This window comes from Podarcis vaucheri (assembly GCF_965113315.1).
Source record: "Podarcis vaucheri genome assembly, chromosome: 1".
In the NCBI taxonomy this organism is placed as follows: domain Eukaryota; kingdom Metazoa; phylum Chordata; class Lepidosauria; order Squamata; family Lacertidae; genus Podarcis; species Podarcis vaucheri.
This window is the reverse complement of record NC_138759.1, coordinates 133,825,060-133,851,741: the sequence shown is the minus strand read 5'-3', so window position 1 is coordinate 133,851,741 and position 26,682 is coordinate 133,825,060. Positions and strand designations below refer to the sequence as shown.

The following is a 26,682-nucleotide window of genomic DNA, read 5'->3' as shown; positions in this document are numbered from 1 at the left end:
TTTTCTCATATACCATTCATGAGTCATAGAATCATAAAATCATAGAATTGTCGAGTTGGAAAGGACCCCAAGGATCATGTAGTTCAACATTTGACCTATAAAGTCTTAAATAGATCTGGACCACAATACCTCAAGGACCGCCTCTACCCTTAGGAACCACCCATAGGAACCCAGTGATCATCATCTGAGGCTCTTCTCTGTGGGCCTCCTCTGTGAAAGGTCCAGTGGGTGGCAGGAGGGAGGCTCACCTGACAGCTTCATTACATAAGTTTAGGCGCCAGGCAAAAATGTTTCTCTTCAACCAGGTGTTCGGCTGTGGGTTATTGGTTTGTTTTTTATTATGTACTTTCTATTCTCAATTTGTATTTTTCTGTTGTGAACTGCCCTGAGATGTTCAAATGGAGGGTGGTATACAAATTTAAACAATAACAATATCCCTTGTCCCAGGTGCTCCCCTGCTTTCAGCTTCACAAGCAAAGACATTCTTGCCAAAATGCTGTGAAGTGCAACATGTATCTTCCCAAAAGCTCCTTCCTAAAGAAAGCATGGACCATGGTCCAAAAAGCCAAAGCTTTCCTGACGACACCACCTATGCGGCTAGTATTTTCCTCTCTCTTCCTGGGCCACAACCTTCAACAGGAAGGAGCGATGAAAAAAACCACCTATACCTCAAAGCCCTTCAGCTTCTTTTGCAGTCTCATAGTCCCTTGCTATATGCCAAAGGCTGTGGCTGGCAGCATTGTTTGTATGAATCAGAAGGGGTTGTGGTCAGCGGGCTTTATATGAATCTGCATTCTCAGGCAGGAAGCAGGTCACTGCAATGCCCTTAGTCCTACGTACACCATGAGACAGCACTCTAGCCCCCCCCCCCCACTCAAAACATCCTAGCAAACACCCCTGTTTACAAGTCTTGGTCATAAGCTCCCAATCAGTTGTCCAGAGTGCCCCAGTCTTTGCTTTGCCTTTGTTGAGGTCAGTGCTTACATCAGAACATAGATGAATCTACTTCATCTGATGATATAAATGAAATGTATCATCTTTAATGCTTGATGATAATATAAAAGAAAAAATAAAGCTTGCAAGATGTCAGTATTTCCACTAGTGTGCTCCTAAGTTATTTAATATACCCTATATTTCCCCCACCATTTCCAGCTGAGGACAATAGTGACTAAGCACTGTTGACAGGACATATTTTATCTAGCTGTGCTTGCTGAAAGGTGACTTATGTGAAGGCCACAAAACTAACCTTTAGAATGCTGTAAATGCTTTAAAGTGAAGTTTTAGTATGAAAAAGCAGTTTATTATCAATTTGTAAAAGTTCTATTTCTCAAACAGTGCTAATCATCATGCTGATGAGTAAGTGATCACAAACACCCACCATGTTTCTTACTAGGCAGATTAGCCCCCACTGTTACTTTAACTGGCTGATGTGATGACGACAATCAGTGGTCGCACAACAGAAGCCTCATCTGTTCAAATAATGGCTGCTATGACTGTCTTTAAATAATGTAAAACAGGCTTTAAAACAATCACGTGATCCCTAATTTACAGAAATATTCATGTTGCAACTCTTCGCTAAAAAGGAGGGGCATTTTAGTTAGAGAACAATGATATCATATCATATCATATCATATCATATCATATCATATCATATCATATCTCATCCCATCCCATCCTTCCTCCCAAGGAAGCCCAGAACAGCATTTACTGAATACTACTGCACCACTCCTAAACATGTGTAAATTCTATACACATGCAGTCTTCATATAACATCACTGCATTGTAACATCTTGAGCTGGGAGATGGCTCAAACACAACTGGAGGAAAAACTAGGCTGAATGCAACCAAAAACTGGTGAAGGCTCATCGTCGAGCCTACCTAGTGGAAGTGAAGGCAGCAAAGAAGGCCTACTTTGCTGCCTCCATTGCATCCTCACTATGGCATAACTGCTTGCCTTGACCAGGATCTTGACTCCACTGTTAAAGTAGACAAATCTCAAGGGTTGTCCAGAGCACTCTCTAGTCTAGTCGTGTTGGATGAGTTGCAGTTAGTAAGACTTGAGGATGTGGACAAGGTGCTTTGATTGGACAGGTCAACCACATGTGCTCTGGACCCTTGCCCCTCTTGGCTTTTTAAAACTAGCAGGGAGGGAACTATTAATGCCTCCTTGCGAGAGGGGTGGTCCTTGCCTGATTGAAGGAGGCAGTGGTAAAATGACTCCTCAAGAACCCCTCCCTGGACTTGGAAAATAACTACTGGCCGGTTGCTAATCTCCCCTCCTGCAGTGATGCCCTTTTAAATGTGTGTGTCTGGGGGGGTGAATTATTGTTTTCTTGTTGTTCGTATTTGTACTATGTATTTTATAGTTTTTATACTATAATTTTATGTTGTGAAACTGCCTGAGATCTGCGGATGAAGAGTGGTAAGCAAGCAAGCAAGCAAGCAAGCAAACAAATTAACAAACCAAACTTTGAAATGGTACACAGGCACATGTGATCCAATACCAACCCAGTAAAATAAAGGCTATAAGAGTAACAACCCTTTATGAAATTCTCTAACATGTTTGAAAAGAAAAGGGTGTCTTCCACAAGTCACAGAATGGTGAGATTGTTGTAGTATTACTTTTGAGCCTTTTTCTCCCACAGTTGAGATAGAGTGATTGCCTCATATTCATAGAAACTGTGGTCTCTAGCACAATTAAAAGAAAGGATTCTGTTTTGTACAAGGACTGCATGTAGTACAAAGGACGCCTGGACAGTTAAGTACAGTTGAATTCGACTATGGGGTGCAACGCTCATCTTCACTTTCAGGCCAAGGGAGCCAGCATTTGTCATGTGGCCGGCATGACTTAACTGCTTCTGGTGCAACAGGACTCCGTGACGAGGGCCAGAGCACATGGAAACGCTGTTTACCTTCCTGCCGCAGTGGTACCTATTTATCTACTTGCACTGGTATGCTATCAAACTGCTAGGTTGGCAGGAGTGGGACAAAGTGACAGGAGCTCACCCCATTGTGCAGATTCGAACAGATGACCTTACAATCAGCAAGCTTAAGAGGCTCGATGGTTTAAACCACAGTGCCACCCATGTCCTTTTCCACCATGCATGTCTGCAAATAATGCCAGGTTTACAGAAGTTTCTGCTTTGATCCTGGAATGGCCCGCTTTTCCTTAGGACACCCCAATTTCCATTTGAGAAATGTTGGAAGGTATGCAACATTCCAAGTGTCCTAAATACATCATGTTCAAGGACCTTTGGATCTGAGCCTGAGCAGGAGACCCCACTGCAGCAGAAAGAGTGGGAAAGAAAGGTCCACTGTGTGCAAGCAAAATGCCACCCACAGTTCTTGAGATGCAAGCCATTATTTCAGTAACTCATTAAACACTCCATTATATTCATTAAAATTGTGTACAAACCATGTTGTGAGGAAGAGGACTGCCAAGTTGTGTCGTTTATGTGTTTCATCTCATGTAGTTCCACATTAGATACACATATTTGATTGTTAACTTAAGTCAAGAGTGTGTTGCTACTGTACTCTAAAAATACAAAACTTTGATCAGCAGGCAAAGATATGCACCACTTAATCAAAATACCTGCCAACTTAATTTCAGTACTGCTGATCCAAATATGTAAATTAATATATAATACCACACTCCCTCTAACAGCAATCTCATACAGTGATACCAACTGGATTAGAGGCACAATGGGGTCAACAGGAAAATAAAGGGAGGTATCAGCATAATCAGGAGAGGCTTGCAGTACAAGTCAACTTTACAAAGCAAGCTACCACCTGAGAGGGGAATAAAATAAAATAAAATCCCAAAACAGCCCAATGTGGATTGAGCATGTTAAGTGCCTAAGGAATGTTGAGTATCTGTTGGAAAAAATGAAAGGAAAAGTGGAAAGGGAGGGGAAGGAATATGGTATCCTGAGGGAAGAGATGACTGGCTACTGGAATCCTGAACAGGAACACACTTAGAACACTATGGCATTTTGTTGGTGATTGCAGTTCTCCCTATCAAAAATTCAGATTCTTTTAAAGCCAAAACTTGCTTGTTCAATTGTCTTAGGTTTAGCACATCTCTCACACACAACACAGCAAGCTGGCAGTTTAACTCCTTTAGCTTTATTTGGCAATTACAAGCTTACAGCAAGCAGAGCCTCCCACAGCTCATTCTTCACTATCGGAGTCAGTTGACTCGACTGGCCTCCGGCCCCTTCCAAGGCCAGATATATGCTGATCCCGCCCCCGCTTCCAGCTAGTCTTCCTTTGCTGTAATCGCTTGCTCCACCTCCTACTTCTGGGAGACTCAGGTATAGCCAAGTCAATTCCTCCTCCTCTGGAGTTGAATCCAACCCCCTCCTACCACCTGCCTCCTGCATCTCGGTGTTGCTTTGAGAAGTGACAGGCAGCCTTCTGTTTTCCTCTGCCTCTTCTTCCCCCTCTGCCATGTCTCTGATAAACTGTGTCTTCCAAATACTAGGTATAGACAGGCCAGAAAATACTTTTATGTCCAAAAAATATTCAGTTAGCTCTAAGTAAACCCTTGTCTCTTATAAAAACAGACTTTTTATTCAGGAAATTCAGATTATATAGCTAGCTAGCTAGCTAGCTACTGAAATACATTGTAATTCTATGCGGGAACATCTTCAGTAGCAATATTGGGGGGCACGTCTTAAAATGTGATTTATTGACCAGGGTTTAAAATTTATTCTTACAATAATTGTGAATGCAATTCTATCTCTATGATGTTCACACCATATACCCGTACACACTGTTGTTTGCTTACTATTTCAGTAACTTACTCCAGAAAAAACTCGTTAGATTCAGAGATGTGCGACTTTCAAGCTCTTTACTTACTGTTTCAACTCATTTTCCCAGTTGTTTGAAAGACATGCTTATTGGGCATAAGTAAGAGCAACTTACTTTCTTTTGAACACCTTTCTATGAATACATATTTTGTGTCTAGTCCCAGGAGGTCATTGTAAGCCAAAAGCAATGTTAAGAATACAATGTTTAAATAACTCACATTAAATAACAACATAATGAATTTAATTTAAGTCTTATCTTAAATCCATCACTAAGTGGCTCACTATAGCCCAAGGCTGTGATAATCACCAATCATAAATTTATATTAAAGCTCTATTCAATAGCAATTATTTACCAACAAATATTTATTGATTCATTTGCTGTTAAGGTCTGAGTTCCTAACTGAGCCAATCAACCTCAGATACTGGCCTTCAAGGCACAGAACTATGGTCCAGACCACTGCCATTCTCACCATCAAGACTGTTATGGTAACAATGTGCAGTTAACGAGTAGAACCCCACCTGGGATCAATTAAAAGTAGTGGTTGGCCAATCAGGTAAGTGATGTACTACACACATGTCCTCTAGTAAGGGTGTGAAATGACTACATAATTTACCTTATCTGTATCTGTAGCATCTGGAAGCAACCCAAATTTTCACTGTGATTCAATTTGTTATTCAGCTCCAAATTTGATCTGTTAAATCCAAAGCTCTATTTTATCTTTGTTGGTGGATCTAAAAACAGCTAAAAACTCCTCTCTTTTTACATAAGTGGATGGAATATGTAGGCAAAGGAGCCTTTCCAAAGTGCATTAAGTTAACTGAATTTCAGGCAGATACATTCAGGGGTTTTTGTGCAGGAAATTTGTAAAGTTTTCTTTTATAAAAAAAAAACATTTCTGCTAAAAATTTGATGCAAATTGCAGGCATGGATCACCATTCTGAGGGGATGAAGTCTGCCTAGTTTCAGAAAGATTGGTGCAGTGGGCAAGGACAGACTTTATCATTTTGGAGTAGGAAGATAGAAACCACATTCCTTCTCCTAAGAGGGCAATCAGTTTGAAAACTGGGTACATAAAAGAGGTCCCCCTACCAAAGTTCATATAAATAGGTCCAGGAGCTAAAAAAAAGGGGGGGCAGTTTTTTCTTACCCCCTTCGTGGAAGTAGCCTCCATGAAGGCTATGATTTTCAAATGTTTGCTAGGAAAAATAACAGTTGAGAAAGAAACAGGCGACCCTGCTCACAGTAAAAACTCGGGGAAAGGTGACCCATATGAATAACAACTCTGTTTATTTGCTTCAACTTTCCTTCTCCAAATCACCGTGATTAAAAGACAGACCTGTCCGTCAAAAGATTCCCCTACCTCTCCACCCCATCCCGTCTTGAGCTCTGGGCATTTCCCCAGTCAGCTTGGGGGGTTTTCCCCTTAAAAAAATGAGGAAAGGGGAGAGACGACAGTTGTATGCTTAACATTTTGGAAAAACCAAGGTCCCAGTGTTACTCAGAAACTAGCAGAGTTCTTGACCTATTCAAATTATGCCACTGAATGTGGTACATGAAATGGCTGGCTATGCACTTCACATGTGTATGCATTTACATGGATGTACAATATGGGAAGCATATATCCCACTTATAGATTCAACTTCTAGAGAACTCCAAGGATTTTTTTCCTGGTACCTAGACCCCATTGATTTTGGCGGTAGAAGCAAAATCAGAATGAAGGAGAAACGGTGGGCAAAGTCCAGTTCATTGATGGAGATGCAAACTGTCCCCTCCTCAGTCATCAGACTGATAATTTGATGACCAGAGAGGAGATGATGGTGACACCTACGACTGGTGTTGGCCTCCAGAGGGTTGGCCAAGGGTGAATATGGCCCTTAGAGGAGAAAGGTTAGCTGCAGAGACCAAAGGTTGGGGGTTGAACCCTAAAACATAATTGAAGAAAATTACAGTAATAAGGAAAATATATATGAATGGGGCATCCCAAAAGGAAAAAAGTAGGCACAAAAAGAGGGAGTGTTATTTTACTAGGGAGAGAAAACAGGGAGTCTTCCTAGAAAATATAGAGTATTCCAATACTACTAGACGAACCCACCTGGACCCTGAGATCATCTTCTGAGTCCCTTCTATGTGTGCCTCCTCTATGAGAGGTCTGGAGGATTGCAACACAAGAACAGGCCTTTTCTGCAGTGGCTCCCCATTTGTGGAATGCTCTCCCCAGGGAGGTTCAGCTGGCGCCTTCGCTATACACAGGCGCAAGGCAAAAATGTTCCTCTTTAATTAGGCCTTTGACATACTGTAGAATGCTCTTTTAAAATGTGGTGAGGAGAGGGGATTATTGGGTTGTTGTTGTTTTTTAATGTTTTTATCTTGTGATTTCATCTTGTGAACTGCCCTGAGACCTGTGGAAATAGGGTGGTATACAAATTTAATGAAGGAGGAAAAGGAAGAAGAAAGCACTAGCCAAGTAAATTACTAAACTCATTGGCTCCCAGTACGTTTCCGAGCACAATTCAAAGTGTTGGTGCTGACCTTTAAAGCCCTAAATGGCCTCAGTCCTGTATACCTGAAGGAGCGTCTCCACCCCCATCATTCTGCCCAGACGCTGAGGTCCAGCGCCGAGGGCCTTCTGCCGGTTCCCTCATTGTGAGAAGCAAAGCTACAGGGAACCAGGCAGAGGGCCTTCTCGGTAGTGGCGCCCGCCCTGTGGAACGCCCTTCCAGCAGATGTCAAAGCGATAAACAACTACCTGACATTCAGGAGACATCTTAAGGCAGCCCTGTTCAGGGAAGTTTTTAACGTGTGATATTTTACTGTATTTTTGGTTTCCATGGAAGCCGCCCAGAGTGGCTGGGCAGGCCCAGCCAGATGGGCGGGGTATAAATAATAAAAAATTATTATTATTATTATTATTATTATTATTATTATTATTATTATTATTATTATTTAAAAGGCTTCTTGGAAACTGTGCTGTGGGGTTGGGAATGGGGAGGCAGTGGGTGAGATCTAGGGTTAAGATAGAAACAGAAAGTTTGGCGTTTGTACCCATAGGCTTTCCTCAAGCACCAGAAAAACTTGGAATGTATATGGCATTTCCCCTCAAAATTACTTAAGGTGCCCCTCCAGGTGTTTTGTTAGACCATAACAGTCCCAGTCTGCATAGTCAATGACAAAACACATTGGTGCACACTATCCTGCTGCTGCGTCCTCTCAGTCAAGTTTGTCAGGAAAGACAAGCCAGAGCTCCAACGGATGAGGAGGTGGCCTCAAATGGTGCCCCTTTTTTCTTGTTGGTCACCTACTCATGTGGCACACACTGCCCACCTTCCAGGTTTACAAGAAATGGTTATGTGGTGCTATGCCAATTGATGCCAGATTTATTCTTCATTCTTGGGATGAGGCAGTGAATACATTATGCACCAGGCCCATGGGGTTATCCAGAGGTTTGGAGTACATTGCCAGCAATATGCTGCTGACACACAGCTCTACTTCTCCTTTACGTCTGCAGGGGAGGCAGTGGAAGTGCTGGACCAGTGTCTTGCTTCGGTAATGGCCTGCATGAGAGCCATCAAACTGAAGCTCAATCCAGATAAGACTGAGGTACTGTTAGAGGGCGGTTCTCTAGACCGGATGGCTGGGAGGTGGCCTGCTCTTGATGGGGTTCCACTCCCTCTGAAGGAGCAGGCACACCTTGCAGGTACTCCTGGATCCCTTGCGGTTACTTGAGGCTCAGGTGGCCTCAGTGGCACAGAGTGCCTTCTATCAGCTTCAGCTCGTGGCTCAGCTGCAACCCTGTCTGGACAGGGACAGCCTAACTACTGTTGTCTATGCTCTGGTAACCTCAAGGTTAGATTACTGCAATGTGATATACATGGGGTTGCCTCTAAAAAGGGTTCAGGAACTTCAGATGGTGCAGAATTCAGAAGCCAGGTTGCTTACAGGGGGAAATTTGGTTTGACCACATAATGCCAATTCTTGCCTGGCTGCACTGGCTGCCAATTGGTTTCCAGGCCCAATTCCAAGTGCTGGGTTTAACCTATAACTTTAAACAGCTCAGGACCTCAGGACCTGAAGGACCGACCTTCCTCCATATGTACCACCAATACAAACCCTGTGACCCTCATCTGAGGCCCTTCTTTTTCTGCCTCCTCCGCAAGAGATCCAGCAACATGAGAACAGGCCTTTTCTATGGTGGCTCCTTATATGTGGAATGCTCTTCCCATGGAGGCTTGCCTGGTGTCTTCATTACATATCCTTAGGTGCAAGGCAAAAACATTCTGCTTCTCCCAGGCCTTTGGCTAATTAAACAATCTGCAGCCTTTTAAACTGTGGCAGGGGCTATTGTTTTTGTTTGTCATTGTGGTATGTATTTTTGTGCTTTTATTTTGTGAGCCGCCCCATGATCTTAAATGTATTGAAATTATCATACAGCATATGCTCTAAAATACTTCAGCAGTTATACTCAGTTCAACATCAGGCTAGTCAACATTCTTTGCTTTGCAGCACAGAGTTCCCTTTGCTTTCTGCAGTGTTTCTCCTCCTGCCCACAACAAAGACACCGTTCTGCTAATAAGCAGCAGATTTAATAGCCCCTTGGTACAAGTAGTTGTTCATCTCTCAACATCAGAGAAAGTCCAAATTTCCCAAGAAGAAAGTAGTTAACTTTAGCGATGGAGCATTTATTTAGTGATGAATAAACCCAGCAGTGGAACTGGGATGTCTTTGGGTATAGAAATCAGCAGCCCTTTAGCCCAGTTTAAACCATTTTATGCACCAACACAATTGACTACAATGGATATGAAAACAGCATGGCCTATTATACTACATTCTATAAAATTCAGTAACTGTATAAATCTAATACATTTTACTTATTTTGCAGGGCAGAAAATATGAATATTCTTTCACAAAGGCAAAATATGAGCATATGTTGAATACTTATACTTGTATCCAAAATCTGAGTTAACCAACTTCAGCCCTCAGTCGTTTCACCTTGTATCATGTTTTCTAGCCAGATATAAAAAAGTGGTATAGATGGGGGGGGGGGGCTGGAAGGAAGAGAGCCCCACAATGCTTTAAAAACAGAAGTAAACTTTCCATTCTCATCGAAACTGTTTCCATAGGAACATCAGGAACAACACTTAATAGAAGCTTCTCTTTTTTAAAAAATCCATGTTTGGTACTGGACCCCCTCCCCCAGACAAGCTATTTCACAAATGGATGGTTTTTGCAGCTCACTCTGTAGATCCTTCCATGAAGTAGTGAAAAAGAATATAGGATCCTTAACCAGTTCCCTTGTGGCCCCCTCCTTTTTTGTTGGTAATATTTCTGTCATTCTACCAGGGTGTACGGTACAAAGGGTTACACTTTAATTGAGCTGTCAGCATCTCCAACAATCCTATAAAACTTCGATTATGCACGGCAGGGTTAGTGACACACTTGTTATTGTGGATGCCCTATTTGCTAAACCTAACCACCCCACCTCACAGGTCACATAACCCAAGCGACCTTCCTGTCATTAGCTGCGTCTATTCCTACCTCACTGCTGTGAAAATCACACAAGTGAAGGCTTCAAAGCCCTTACCAGGACTGAATTCGACCAGGAGCTAATCACCCACAAATCCAGCTCAAATGGCAATAATTGGCTAAACTGCTCACCTCTCCAGAGCTCAGCAGTAATTTGGGATAATAAAGAAAAGAATTATTCAGCTAACTGCCCTGAAATGTATGTTTTGTGACCGACACACTTCACATTTTAATAATGATGGACACAAAATCCAATTTAATATAACATCTACTGAATAACAAAACCTGGAACACTGAGAGAAAAACGAAAGCTTTTTTTTTATAAAAAAAGTGGCCCATATTATTTCACAAAAAGGGTTCACACTTCATGTTGTGGACCAAAAAGGGCTTTGTGAGCAATCCTTAAACCCTGAACTATATGAGTTTTTTGAAATAAGAGAATGTCCCAAGTTAAAAATAATATGTATCTGTTCCTCATACCTGTGCAAGGTGGATTGTGTGTGTGTGCGCGCGCATGTGCTTTTAGGCTGATGAGTACCTTCTTGAATTTTCCAGTTACTCTCTGGTTTACTTTATCTTTCTTTCCTTTCACCTGGCCCTCTCCTGTTAGGGGAGGGGCCACAGATCTAAGGCTGAGCACATCCTTTTGCATGCCACAGGTGCCGCCTTCAGCAGACCTTTCTCTGTCTAAGACCCTGAATAGCCTCTAATGCAAAGTGCAGACAATACTGGGCTCTATGTAACCAAGATCTGACTCAATATCAAGCAGTGTCATCTGCTTGTATAACACAGACCCCTTATAAGGATGCCCTTAGTTAGTGCTGCTTACTCAGACCCCAAAAGATCTCAGCAGAGATGCAAGACTTGACCTCAATGAGGCACAAGTATCACTCTGGAATGGAGAAATGAGATGGGCCATCAACAGGATGACTTCTGAGTGCCCTCTCTATTTCTGTGTAGCTCCCTTTACTCCCTGGTGTACCAGGAAATTGTGACTGATAAAATAGCCTGGGTGAAGACTAGAGTGCAAATGGCAGAAATCTTGTGCCGAAGCCGACTGAACACTGGTTTGCCTACCATGAAGAAGGCCCACTTTGCTGCCTCAGTCACATCTTCTACTAGTGGTTCAGAGGTTATTGGTCCCAGGGGGAGTTTCCTTGGACCCCTTGGAGGCTTGCTGTGATGAGTTTATGAGGGTAAAATTGCTTGGCTTCATAGTGATCTTGACACCACAGTTGGTGCAGAACCAAACACCATATCTGGTCAGGTTTATGGCATCAATTTCTTCTGTTGAGGCTTGAAGACACTGACACAGTGCTAGCAGTTATGTGTCCAGCCACATGCTTCCTTGATCCCTGTCCCTCTTGGTTAATAAAATCTAGTCATGTCTGGGTGGGCTCAGGGTGTGGTAAAAGGGCCATTAAGTGGTGCCCATTGCTTTGAAAGAGGTGGTGGTATGTTCACTCCTTTAAAAGCCTAGCCTGGCAATTGAGAGTGGTGTGCCAGAGCAGCTGCAGGCTTTCTTGGATGAATAGACCCATTTCTGAAGGCAACCGTGTATCAGGAATTTTTGTATGACTAATGTTTTACAATTTTTATGTGCTGTAAGATGCCCTGAGTAGCTGGGGAAACCCAGCCAGATTGGGGGGGGGGTAAATATTATTATTATTATTATTATTATTATTATTATTATTATTATTATACTCTTGATTCAGACCTGGCTTCAGGAACAAATCAGACTTCATTGCCCTGATGGATGAGGGCAAGGGGAGTGCAATCTATCTTACTATGCTTGATCTCTCAGCATCTTTTGATGCCATTGGCCATGTTATCCTCCTGAACTTAAATGAGATGGGTGTCAGGGGTACTATTTTATGGTGGCTCAGTTCCTGCATGCAGAGTCCAGAAAGTCCTACATGCAGGGTCCAGAATGTTTATCAGCCCCATGGCATTTAGGTTATGGAGTGCCACACAGCACTATATGAAGCCTTGGGATCTGTCATTAGGGAATATGGAGCAAAGTGTCATCCATATGCCAATGACATCCCACTCTATTTCTCCATAACATCTGAAGTAGAAGTGGCCATGAAGGCTCTGGCCAGTGTCTGGCAGCAGTTGTGGACTGGATGAGGACAGCTAGATTTTTAACTAGGGTGCCCTTGCCAACACCATGTAAGATCTCTGCGGAGGGAGTTGTACTCACTGTCAAAATGCAACAAGGCACAGTTCAAACACCTATTTTAGCATTTAACACCCTAAACAATTGGGGGCCAGGATTCCCAAGAGACCACCATGCCCACTATATCACTAACTGTGTCCTCAGATGGGACACTGCTGAGAGAGTACCATATACCCTGGAGGTGCACCTAGTATGTACTAGGAACTGGGCTTTAAGTGTTACAGCTACAGCTCTCTGGAATAAATTACCATATTTTTAATTTTTTATTATAATTATTTTTTATTAAATTTTCATATATCCAATATTACATCATAACAAATAACATAATTTCCAATTCTCAAAGAAGTGTGACTAGCCCAAGGTCACCCAGCAGCTGCATGTGGAGGAGCGGGGAAGCGAACCTGGTTCACCAGATTACAAGACTACCGCTCTTAACCACTACACCACACTTCATATTTCTTGCATATTTCCTTTTCACTCATTTTTTTATATTTAAACTTATTTGTATAAATTTTGCTGATTACCAGATTTAATCCGACAGGCACCAAGTGTGATGATGCTTAGGTGTCCACTGAATGCATTTTTGTTTAGGAAGGCTTTCCCTGGGGTGTAACCCAATCATATATGGAAGATCTAATTTTGTATCTAATGGAATTGTCTTGTTGTTTTTAGAGTTTATATGGATGGTTTTATTGCTGAGTTTGTTGAACTGATATTTTTTTGTTGTGCTTGTGTTTCAGTGTTTTATTGTTTTTACCATGTACACCACTTCAATGGCTTTAAGCGGTGCAGCAGTCCATACATTTGATTATTATTATTAATTGCCTGTGTATGGTAAGTTGTGGCTTATGGCTTACTGTGTGATGCAAACATGAACTCCCCTATGAGGAACGTTATGGCATTTGAGGGTGTTTTCAGTTTAAGGAAATATCGGTATATAAAATTATGTACGGCATGGAGAAAGTGGATAGAGGAAAGCTTTTCTCATAGCACTCATGAATATCCAATGAAGATGAAAGTTGGAAGATTCAGGTCGGATAAAAGAAAGGACTTCTACAGGCAGCACATAGTGAAAGCATGGAACTTGCTCCCACAGGAGGAAGGGATTGCCACCCACTTGGATGGCTTTAAAAGACTAGCCAAATTCATGGAGGACAAGGCTACCAATGGCTACTAGCCACGAAGCCTCTCCTCTGCCTCCACTGTTGGAGGCAGTATGCCTCAGAACAACATTTGCTGGAAACTGCACACAGGAGAGTGCTCTTGGGTTCAGGTCGTGCTTTGGGGCTTCTCATGGGCATCTAATGGGCCACTGGGAGAAAAGGAAGCAGGACTAGATGGAACACTGGCTTGATCCAGAAGGACTATTCTTATGTTCTTAAAATAAACATTCAGTGAGTTTTTCCAAAACGGAGCCAGCACAGTGTAGTGATTAGAGTGTTGGACCAAGGCTGGGAAAGCCAAGATTCAAATCCCGACTCAGAGATAAACCTCACCGAGTGACCTTGGGCCAGTCACAAACTCTCAGTTTGGCCTTCTACACAATGCTGTTGTGCAAATTAACTAGTGGGAGACCATGTATCAAGTTCTCTGGAGGAAACGCAACATACAAACAAACAAACATCCATTCTCTTACTTTAGCAAGGATTAAATTTTGGCAAATAGCTGGAATGTTTGATGATTTGGTATGACAACAGCAGAGTGCTTCAGGAGTATTTAAAATACTATGAAACTAGAACCTAGTTCTTACAGACAGAATATGAGGTGATAAACCTCTGGACTGTACAATTTCAAGCTAAATGCTATTCCATATAAATTCCATTCTTACTGAATGAGGTGGGTTCCAGGGTAGCTTAATTTCTGATGTGCAAGGTTTCTATGTGGTGGGTTAAAAAAAATTGTATAGAGGAGCATTCAGTTATGCGGATCCCAAGACACACATTTACCTGTTCATCTTAATTATGCCTATGCTATCTGAAACTATGTGGGAACCCAGCTTATGAACAAACATGGTCTTACAAGTCTGATGTAGGTATAAAAGAAAAATGTAAATGTCTTATCACACACACCAGATAAAGCCATTTTCTCTGTACTGATGCTGAATGAAGGCAGATATTTTCTATATGATTAGAGACATGGGATGCACTAAATGTGCTGATTCTCTGAGTTTATGGCAGTGATTGCACTGCAATTTGTTCTAAAGATTCATCCATGCCTACTTGCCTGACCTACAGCTTTTTGAGTACAGTGGTACCTCGGTTTAAGAACAGTCCTGTTTACAAACGATTCAGTTTACGAACTCTACCTTGGTCAAACAACGGAAGCCGAATGATGGAAGGGCACCGGTGGTGGGAGGCTTCATTAGGGAAAGCGCGCCTCGGTTTAAGAACGGTTTCAGTTTAAGAACGGACTTCTGGGATAGATTAAGTTCGTAAACCAAGGTACCACTGTATTTATATGAATTCACAATGCACGTCTGATAAACCTGAGGCTGGCCATTGACTTAAATGACCACTTGCTTAGTATCTACCTAAAAATAACTAGAATGCAAGTTAGGTAATGAAAGCTAACACACAAAAAGAGCTGCCATGGGGGAAAAATCAGGATTATTAGTTGGGTATACATTTTATCTTCCATATCATGAAATAGTCTGTGGCCTTTGGGCCACTATGAACAAGTGCTAAGGTTGCCACATGGCCAGCATTAAGTTGGCCTGATTGGCTTTTCTTCCTCCTACCTAATTTCTATTTTAAACTCACCCTTGATATTAGGCAATGATGAAATGTTGAATTTGCATACATTTAAATGCATTAACATGCAAACGAATGATGACCTTTTCTTCCGCTGAGGAAGTTGCCAACTATGAACTACTGTAATTCCAGGAGGACGACATTCTACTGCACTGGATATGGGTAATCAGGAGAATGTATTCATTTCTCTTGAGTGCAGTCTTGCAAGTGTCAATTCTATCAATGAGTCTATCACACTACTGCTCTAGTATACTTCAGAGTAAACTCTGATTTTTTTAAAAAAAATGGTGCTGAAAAATGACTATATGCCACCTTCAAGTCTCAAGGATTAATAATAAAAATCTATCAAAATTTGTTGTAAAACTATTTGTTTTTATGATATTAGAGCTATTAGCGCCATTATAGAAAGACATTTTTACATTAATTACAAATACAATCATAGATTTTTAATACAGCAGATTGGATTCCAAGATATTAGAAAAACATTTTAATTTTAGTTTTTACAGTTTATCTTAACTGTTTTCTGACCAAGGTTGGAAACACAAGAGTTAAAAAGAAGACACCTTTTTTGTCATGGTCCAACTATTATAGACTTTGTCCTGTAGCAAGGATGTTATTTTCCCCTCAAGGGAGAGAATCTGCTTTATGGATGAAAATTTCGAAGCCTGCTGAATTATACTGCCAATCCACAAAATCTATCCATTGGTATTCATTTGATTACTAATTTTTTAAAAAGCACATATTTTATATTTCATAGACACTATCCCGAAGTCCAAGACATTTCAGTGGCAACTTGTTCCAGAAATTAATTTCAAGATATCATTTAGCACAGTATTTTTCTGTAAAAGAAGCACAACACTTGAGAAAGTCTTATCCTGAAGAAAGATCATTACTGGCCGCTGGGAACCTAGTAGGGTTCTAGTTAGTTCTGGTTAGCTAAGCACCACAGCAAGAACCGACAGAAGAGATAGAGACAGAAGAGATAGAAGAAGCAGTGACCTAGAAAATTACTTATGCCATGTAGACAGAGGTACAGAGGGCAGCCTATCCAATGGCACAGTCAAAGAAACAGAAGAAATCTCAGGTTAAGTTTGTTAAATAGAAAGCGAACCATAAACTACTGTGGATGTAGCCCTGACACCGAAATCTGTGGAATGATAGGCAGTCTGGGGACGCTTGGAGGAAAAGCTATCACCATCTTTCTATATATTATGAACATTGTTCTTTAATGTATAGATTAATATAATATTCGAAATATTAGTCTAATATAATAACTTTAGACATATATCTATAAAATTAAATGATCTGAACACAAGACAATATGCAGTCCAGATTTCAATCTCATTATGCTTGTAGATATTATGCTGTTAATTAAAACACGGGTTTTCAAAACACTATGGTCGTACAGATGAGTAATGTAAACATACTGAATCAGAAAATGTAATTTTATATAAACAGCCATGTTATAGTGGCATAAAATTGGTATGCCAGATGGTGGCATCTAAAAATTATTTGCTATTTTCTTCAATAACTTCACAAATGTGATATCACATCTGTACCAGAAATAATCAGTTGTACGCTGGATGACATATAGGGGCTCTTAAGACTGTGGGAAATAAATATACCCAATCTCTGGTCCTACAAGAAGTACCCAAGTTCTCTATGCATAACTGGTAATAAGCATTAGAAACAAACACTTAAGTCCTTGAGCTGTAATGCTGATCCAAAATAACACTGAATAATAAAAATAATATCTGATTAATTTGTTCTATCTTAGAGCACCCTTCCATAAATTGCTGCTCTACTTATTATGTTTTGGACTACAACTCTCACTAGTTCCAGCCAGCAAGGTAATCCAAATATCTAGAGAGCACCATCTCATTTGGGGAAGGGAAATGACACCTAGACATTCTGTTGTGGCAACCATAACCGAGATTTAAGGTTACAGATAGGTAGCCGTGTTGGTCTGCCATAGTCAAAATAAGTTAGTTGGTCTTTAAGGTGCTACTGGAAGGAATTTTTTTATTTTGACTAGATTTAAGGTGTCATTTGGTGATTAGCTTATACAGTGGTACCTCGGGTAACGTACTTAATTCGTTCCGGAGGTCTGTTCTTAACCTGAAACTGTTCTTAACCTGAAGCACCACTTTAGCTAATGGGGCCTCCTGCTGCTGCCATGCGATTTCTGTTCTCATCCTAAAGCAAAGTTCTTAACCCGAGATACTATTTCTGGGTTAGCAGAGTCTGTAACCTGAAGCGTATGTAACCTGAAGCGTATGTAACCTGAAGCGTATGTAACCTGAAGCGTATGTAACCCGAGGTACCACAGTATATCTGAGTTTTGAACATTGCCACAAAAGGAAGTTGGTAATTAGAGAAAGGTATTGTCAGCAGCAGAAAAATACATTTTTTTACCTCCTAGATTTTGAAAATCTATTATCTCCCTTGATATATATTTTGATATTTTTTTAGTTGTACTGTGAATTTGGTTTTAGGTCTCTCTGCTACAATTATTTTTGATATTATCTTATCTTTGTAAGCCACCCAGAGAATTATGTTACTGGGCAACCAATATAAAGACTTTAAGTAAACATATATATTAAACTAGGGACAGATATTCCAGGAGGGCTGTTGGGTAAAATGGTATTTGAGAGTAGGCCCACCTCCCAGGCTATTTGTTTGCCTTCTCCCTCGGGATCCTTTCTACACCGCTGCCAAGAGGGAAAGGGCAAAATGCAAGAAAAGCTTCTTATTTTCCTTTCCCTTGCCCTTGCTCACATGCTCAGAGTGGACAGATGAATGGGCAGAGTAAGGGCTTTGGGAGTTGGCAGAAGGCCCTTGGCGGGGCATTACCAAGTTTTAGCTCCTTCTGCTTTCTAATTGCTCTCTACACTATTACTTCTTACCACTGTATTCTTTTTATATAGCTTTTTAAATAGGTCAACCCTTAATCAGTTTGTAGAGGTCTAATTGTAAAGTTGCAAAGCTTGTAGGAATCAATACAAATGACAACTACTTTCTATTTAAAACAAAACCAAAACAATATTGGTTTCAAATCCACCCAAGAACATAATTAATTAAGAAACATATAAGACACTGTTCTTTACTCGATTGTAATGCTCCACTATCCATTATGAGACTCCACAAACTTCTCAGTTCTCACATCTGACCTCCTGTCAGCAGAAGAGCTCAGGTTATGGCATTACATGTTCTGACAGCAGCAAACACTAAATTAAGACCATTTGTAGGCAGCAAGCCCTGTCTTCATAGAAAATTTTACCTGAAAGCAAACTTCCAAAGATATGTAGATAAATAGAATGATGGAGCTGAAAACTTGGATTTGCATGCTGTTGGTGGTTACCCTATGCTTTAACTAATTCTATTCCCAAAAACGTCAGATTATATTTTTTGTCATCAGGGTATAAGAGGTGTGCTTTGTCAAATGTACAGCAAAGGCTTCAGCAACCTGTTTATATTAGATTAATAGCTGATCACAATTAACAAAAGCAAACCTTATTTCTTGCTCGTTGAAATTCTAAAGTCAGGAGCAGGAAATGGATACATGACATCACTGCCTCCAATACTTCATTTTTGTCTCATGCTCCAGATGTAGTTTAGTCATGCTGGCCTCATGACCCAGAAAAGCTGTCTGCGGGCAAACGCTGGCTCCCTCAGCCTGAAAGTGGAGATGAGCACTGCACCCAAACCTGAATTCAGTTGGATTTAACCATCCAGGGGTCCTTTACCTTTGTTCATACAAATATAGTATTAAAATATGACACCTTTTATTCACACTATCACCATTTTAGGCACAGTGCATTGAAGCTTTTAAAGTCTGAAGCTAAATTAGGAACAGTCAAAGAGTTGTAAAGGATCTCAAAAGTCAATCCCCTGCCAAAACAGGAAATCCACTGCCACAACATCCCTGACAGGTGACCACCAAGTCTCTGTTTACAAACTCTAAAGGAGAATACACCACCTTCTGAGACAATCCGCCCCACTGTTTAATAGCTCATACCATCAGTTCATACCCCTCAAAAAAACATCGGGGGTCAATTCAGGGCACCCTCCACACCATCCCGCTGATCCCATCACAGCCTCCTCCTTCTCTGGCACCACAGACATACTTCCGGAAGCCAGCTTCTGGAAGTGCCACAATAGAAGGAGGAAGAAGAGTGGCAACGTGTGGGATTTTCCTATCATTTTTTGGCCCCACGCTCTGGCACAACCAGAGCACAGGAGCCAAAACAAGACGTCCGGGATTGGGATAAGAAGCTGGGACATGTCAGTTAGTTCTTCCTAATGCTTAGTCTAAATACTTGTAGTAGTTTGAACTCACTGGTTCAAGTTCTACATGCTAGAGCAACAGAAAATAACTGTAGTCCATAATCTACGTCAGGCATGTCCAACAGGTATCAGATATTCCTGGTAGATTCTGGTTGATCTCTGGCCCCTCAGCGATCTCCTTACAAAAAAGCAAAAAAGCCCACAACTTTGGCTTCCTAAAAAAAAGCTCAAGCTCCACAACTTTGGGTAGATCACTGCCAGTTTTTTTATACTGTGAGATTGCAGAGTTGGATGTCCCTGATCTACGTGATAACCCTTCAAATATCTTTAGATGGTTACCATATTGCCTCTTAATAGTATATTTGTCAGGCTAATGAAACTGAACTACTTCAATTTTTCTTCATAGGACTGGATCTCTAGATTTTCACCATTTTCAGCCCAGGTTGTTCTTCTAAAAATGGGGTGTCTAGAACTTAACTGGACCAAAGCAAAATAGAGTCATACCATTACTTCATGTCATCTGGAACCTATACTTTTTTGGTGCAACCTAAAAATACATTAGGCTTTTTTGATGCACACTGCACTGCTAACTCATGTGTAGCTTTTGGTCTACTAAAATCCCTAGATTATTTGCACATCAAACCAAATGCCGACTGAGCTGTATTTGTGCCACTGATTCTTCCTACCTAAATGCAGAACTTGACATTTATTTCTGATGAAATTAATTTTGTTAGTTTTCCTTCATTTTTCTGTGCTGTGACAGAAAAGGACCCAATATCTTGGCCACTGTGAGCTTCTGGCAAAGCAAAAATCATGCCTCACTTAGAAACAAAATGCAAGAAGTTGGTTCCACTGCACGTCCATTTTAGTTTATTGGACATTCTCACACAGTTATGACTAGATAGCAGCTAGACAATCTTTTAATTAGTGAAGTAAGAGCATGTGCTGTCTTCAATTCTAGATACACATGTCTTTCTTTTATTTTGTAACGTAAGTAGAGAGAGGAGTTACAACCTCAAAGAAGGACAAATATAACTAAAACAAGAACAAGGATAATATAATAAAAGTAAACAATACAGGGCACTTAACAGTTTTAATCACCAAAAACAGAAAGACAAAATACTCTTCACATTTAGTCTATAAAGCCTGTACAACATTAATTGCAATTTAGGATGGGACCCAGGCCTTGGGCCACAGCAGTCTAACAACCAATATAATAAAACTGACAGGCATTTCACTGTCTCATATGGGTAAGTAAGAGAAAACAAATACAGGAGAGGGAAGGGGGGAAATCAATGCTGCTCTCAAGAATTAATATGTTGTCGCCTAAAGTCCTCTTGATTCAAAAGTTATTTAAACCTCTCCCACTACATCTGATCAAAGTGACAGCTGTGTTAGTAACCATGTAGTCACAATAACTGTCCTTCAATATTCTATTTGTAAGAACAACAGTCCCCAAGATCAGTCACTGTTTCCTGCAAAAGGCAGGCGACACAGGATTAAGGATGTTCATTGTTTCAAAAAATGACAAGTGAAAGAGGCACAATGCAAGAACTCTTCACCGGCTTCATACATTTGTCCTTCAAAAAATGCATGTTGGTAAAACAAGCTTTTTACAAATTGCATGGGTGTGTGTGGCATTTAGTCGACATTTAATATGTTTATACTTAAAAAAATAAGTGGATGACCATGAAAAAGGTCTGCTTTTATCCCACTTCAACTTTTGACATATATTAAAAATGTGCTATTAAAGTTGCATATGTGTGTGCACATATTATACACAAACTGTGTATATGAAGTTTAAAAAATCCCCATCCAAGGTACCCAGAGTGTAGCTAATGGGATTTGACGCTGGCTTTAATTTTAATGAAGAAAGTTGCCAGTAGCAACAAAACTGTCAGTAGCAGCCAAGCACCATTAATAAAGGCCCAGACAACATTAGTGGCACGGCAACAGTACAAAAGGTTCCTCCCTGGTTCATGCTGTGCTAAATTGGCTGCCCAATTTTTCTTAAGTGTCCACACTATTTAGAAGACAATTTATTAATTTTTGTCATCCATTGTCAGTTGACAGGTCATCATTTTATATCTAGAACTTTAGACAAAAATTAATTGAAAAGACTGATAGTATTTATGAGGGGTATTATTTGTCAATTATGGCTTCTGTTGTTTGATACCACATTAACTTCAGCTTTCTCTGTGCTTAGGTGTGATCAGAAAATTTTTCATCATTTGAATATAAATTCCATGGGGATAAATAAATCCATGTAACATTCAAATCTTAATATAACTCCAAAAATGTATGTTAACATTGTAATAGAAACACAATATGGACAACCTTGAATTTAAGATAGCAATCACCAGCAAGAAACGTGCATATAATGTCTTATCTAGAGAAACATTTTAGTCATCAAAATTTACAGATATGTTATATGTCAAAACATCTAATTAGTATGTATAATAAGTCACCATGTACATCACTCTTCTACCTTTCCATTTAAATGCATTTGAAAATACTATGTTCGCTAGTGTTAAGTGTTTGCATTCATAAATATTACTTCTAATTTGATGTCAAGTTAGCACTCAGTATGTTGTAACTATCAGATCAAACCACCATACCTTCTTTCCAGATTGAGAAATCACTGAATACCCATTCAATGTAACATAGCATTTTGAAGCTAAGCTTCTGCCTGAAGGTACAGCAAATATGAGTGGAGTCCCTAAGATGGTTGGGTGGTGCCTTTTATGTCTCCTTCCAGCAACTCTTGCAGCCAAGCTAGTGCCACATGTATGGCTCTGCTTTCCTTTGGATTACATCAGCGAGGCCAAGAGCGGGACCTTGTCGTCTGGGCAGCCCAGGACTTCCACCCACCCTGCCCAGGCTTGTGCCCTGGGGAGGTCGCCTCAGTGCTGCTAATGCAGTGCTTTGACTTCACCCCCAGAGGCACACTCCATTGTCTCTCAAGACAGACGGATGCCAGCAACAAGAGTACAGTGGTACCTCGCAAGACAAAAAACGCGCAAGACGAAAGAGTTTTCCGTTTTTTGAGTCGTTCCGCAAGACGAATTTCCCTATGGTCTTGCTTCGCAAGATGAAACGTCTTGTGAGTTCTTGCGAGTTTGTTTCCTTTTTCTTAAAGCCGCTAAGCCGTTAATAGCTGCTAATAGCCGTGCTTCGCAAGACGAAAAAACCGCAAGATGAAGAGACTCGCAGAACGGATTAATTTCGTCTTGTGAGGCACCACTGTAATGAGTCTATGGGCAACTTCAAGCACTTCGTACCTTTTCATATTCTCACTTTTTGAGCTCATACCAAATGTTGCACAGAACAAGCTACAGTCCATATCTAGTTAGGCAGTCCCACAATGAAAGAAACTTGAACTGCAAACACACAGCCACACACAACTTTCCTGGGTCTTAAGAGTAAGGCATGCCCACATTATTGGGAATACAACAGAAAGGCAACCACCAGACCAGACCTTTCCAGAGTAGCAAATGCAAAGCTTTTGAGAGAACATTCTTCAGTTTGTTGTTTAGTATTACTGCCTACACATATTTATATTAGTGGACTGGAGACCCAAAACAACCGTGCACCGATAAATATGACATCCTTATCCCTCAAAGAATTCCCCCACGAGAACAATATCTACCAGAGAACTCCCAACATTCGGAATACTGGATGTGCAATAGTATACAGAGACTTTCGGAAAACCATTACAGGCAAACCGCTTTCAAGTGCTTTGCTAAGTGTGGTTAAATAGGAAAAAAGCTATTAAATTCAGCTGATGAGAACAGATCATGTTTGTAACAACAAGGTTTCAAATTAGACATACAATTGCGAATAAAGGAGCAAGTATTATTAGTTCTACTCACAGGAATGCTACAATAGCATAAAAATAAATAAAAAATAAACTAGTATAAATTTAAGCACAATGGCACTATGTATACTCAGATATTTTAAAGAGAAAGCATGCAGGAAGCACACTGGGTCAAATCAGCAATGACACATGATGAATTCATCAATAAGAAAGATAAGCCATTTTAATAGTGTGGGTTAAGTTCATAGTCCACATTAAAATCAGATAAAGAAGTCTCAGCTTAGGAAAACAAGCTACACATTTAGAGCAAGGGTCCTCTAGTCCAACTCCCTGCATGGCCAGGTAGAAATCACAGCTAAAGAATCCCTGACAGATGGCCATTCAACCTCTGTTTAAAAACCTCCAAGGAAGTCAAGTCCACCATCTTTTTAGAATAGCTTTTATCTGTCAGAAAGTTCTTCCTAATGTTAAGTCTTCATTTCCTTTCTTGAAACTTGAATCCACTGTTTGAGTTAAACCCTCTGGAGCATCAGAAAACAAGCTTGCTCCATCATCCATGTGACAGACCTTCAGATATTTGAAGATGGCTACCCTTGTAGCCTTATTAGACTTTACCAATTGGTGGGCTCTGCATTGCTCCCGGACAGGAGGAAGGAAGTCAAATGACACCGAGGGTTGGTTCAGAGAAAGAGTTATTTATTTCTGCTCTCCGGAACAGCAGAAAGGCACCTGCGTGGTGTGTCCACAGCAAGTCCAAAGAAAAGAGAAATTTCATGCAGTATATATATCCTCCAGGCACCCTCTCCCTCCTTCCCCAGGAATCCAACCACGTCAGCCTATACACGCAGGTTGACATCACATATGTTCCTGCTCCGGTATTCTTAACCATAAAAGGGTATTCCTTCCTGTACTTCTGACCATAAAAGGCTATTCCTGTTCCTACTCTTATCTTGGAGCAAGAGGTCACCAACTCCAAGAACACGCTCTGGCACTGTTCCCAGACTAGGTCTGTGTGTCAGAGTGTGTCCAGGACGTAAGATAAGACCTAGACGTGTCATCCCTGTTCTACTGGAACAGTCAAGGCCATCCTTGCCATCATGAACTGATAAAGGAGAGGGCTCTGAGCACTTGTTTATTCAGCCGGGTTTTTGTTTATACATTGACTCAGAGCTCAAGTTAATGGATCTTAGCTAAGGAAAAATAGGGATTTTGGTGCCTGTTTCAAACTGCCTGCACAGTCAGTTTTGGGTTTGGGAAACCCATTTCTTCATTCTATCACCTCTGTATTCTCTTATGCAGGCTAAACAGACCCAACTCCCCCCACTGTTCCCCATAAGGCTTGGTTCCTGGACTCTAGAAGCAAATAATTTTTTAAAACCTGATTGTGAAAGGCATTGCTCAAAGGGCAAGATCCACTTCATTCCCTGGATCAGGTGGCAAGTGCAGAACAGCGCAATTCCTACGGCCTTATTGCTCAGTTCAACACTTTTTCCTTCCTGACTTCCCTTCTTCAGGGTCTGTCTGGATGGGAACTCCTCTCTGCTTGACACTGTTACTCTGTTAATATGCTGCAAGTCACAAGTCACTGTTGCAATTTGTTATTCTTGAAATCAAGGTGTAACTGGAGAAGCAAGTGCAAATATCAGGGTGCCTTTCTCAGCTATGCAAATGTCATGGAATACAACTAGACACTCTCCTTGAGAATTTCCAGCAAGGTAAACCAGAAAAAAACAGCAAAAAGTATTGTGGCATCTTAAGACTAAGAAATTTATTACAGTGCAATGTTTTGTGGACTAGAGTTCGCTTCATCGGTGTTACGAAGTGTTATCCTTTATTCTGCATGCATTTGATGAAGCAGACCGTAGTGCAAAAAAGCTTTACAGTCAAACCTCAGTTCCTGAACACCTCTGTTATCGTACATTTTGGCTCCTGAATGCCCAAAACCCGGAAATAAACGCTCAGGTTTTGGAAGGTTTTTCAGAACCCAAATGTCCGATGTGGCTTCCGCTTGAGTACAAGAAGCTCTTACAACCAATGGGAAGCTGCACCTCGGTTGTCGAACATTTCAGAAGTCAAACGGTCTTCCGGAACGGATTATGTTTGAGAACCAAGCATAGCAGCTCCTGGGCTGCATGATATTCAGAAGACACAATCAAGACCCTTCTGATCTTAACCAGCCTCTAGGACAGGCATAGGCCTTCCAGATATTTTGGACTACAATTCCCATCATCCCTGACCACTGGTCCTGTTAGCTAGGGATGATGGGAGTTGTAGCCAAAACATCTGGAGGGCCGAAGGTGGCCTATGCCTGCTCTAGGAGCATATACAAGGTTGCAAAGGAGAAGACGCAAGGAGGTATCAGATCTTATCTTAGTCAGCTCTATCATTCACTGTGTTATTTTTATGCTGCTTGGCATACAATAAAATGGGGATTTTAATTTGTTCAGGGTATCCAAAACAAAACATACCCCTGCTCCCCAAATTGGTCTAATCCTGCTGTAAATAAATGGAACTAAAACATTCCAATACGGTCAATAATAGTACTAATGAGCTCGACAAGCAAGTGGAGAGAAACTACAGCAGGCAGCCAGTGGTAATGATAATAATAGTTATAAAAAGGATACTGAGTATACATCCATGTTCCTCGGCAGAGACAGAAAGCATGAAAAACTTAGGCTCAAACCCCCTTTTTTACAGCATATCGCTAACCAAATTCTTCTACATTTCTCCTGTCCCAAGAGCTCATTGGGTCTCTTGACAAACAAGGCTCACATCATTTGAACTGAGCCTACTCAGTTGATTATCCTAAAGGCCACAGCTGACCTTAATCAAACTAAATCTGCTGGCCAATTTATCTGGCTCACATCTATCCCCCAAAGGCAGGAAGGAAATGTTTTTTTTCAGATCAGATCAGACCAGAGATTCAACTACAAGTAATAAAGATGGCTTCTACTTGCAGTTTTATACTTAAGCAAGTATGAAAACACATATGCGGGCACAGGGCCATATAAACAGTTCCATTTCCTTTTACAGTGGTGCCTCGGGTTACATACGCTTCAGGTTACATACGCTTCAGGTTACAGACTCCAGTAACCCATAAATAGTACCTTGGGTTAAGAAATTTGCTTCAGGATGAGAACAGAAATCGTGCGGCGGCGACACAGCAGCAGCGGGAGGCCCCATTAACTGAAGTGGTACCTCAGGTTAAGAACAGTTTCAGGTTAAGAACAGACCTCCAGAATGAATTAAGTTCTTAACCCGAAGTACCACTGTATAATAAAAGGAAGCAGGACACCAATCCTGGATGCCACCACTGT

General features: G+C 41.0%; 1 protein-coding gene across 7 annotated transcripts in view; it reads right to left on the bottom strand.

The window, feature by feature from the left end:
* Positions 1-26,682, bottom strand: part of AGAP1 (ArfGAP with GTPase domain, ankyrin repeat and PH domain 1) — a 329,771-nt gene that overhangs the window by 158,737 nt on the left and 144,352 nt on the right. The window lies entirely within an intron of this gene.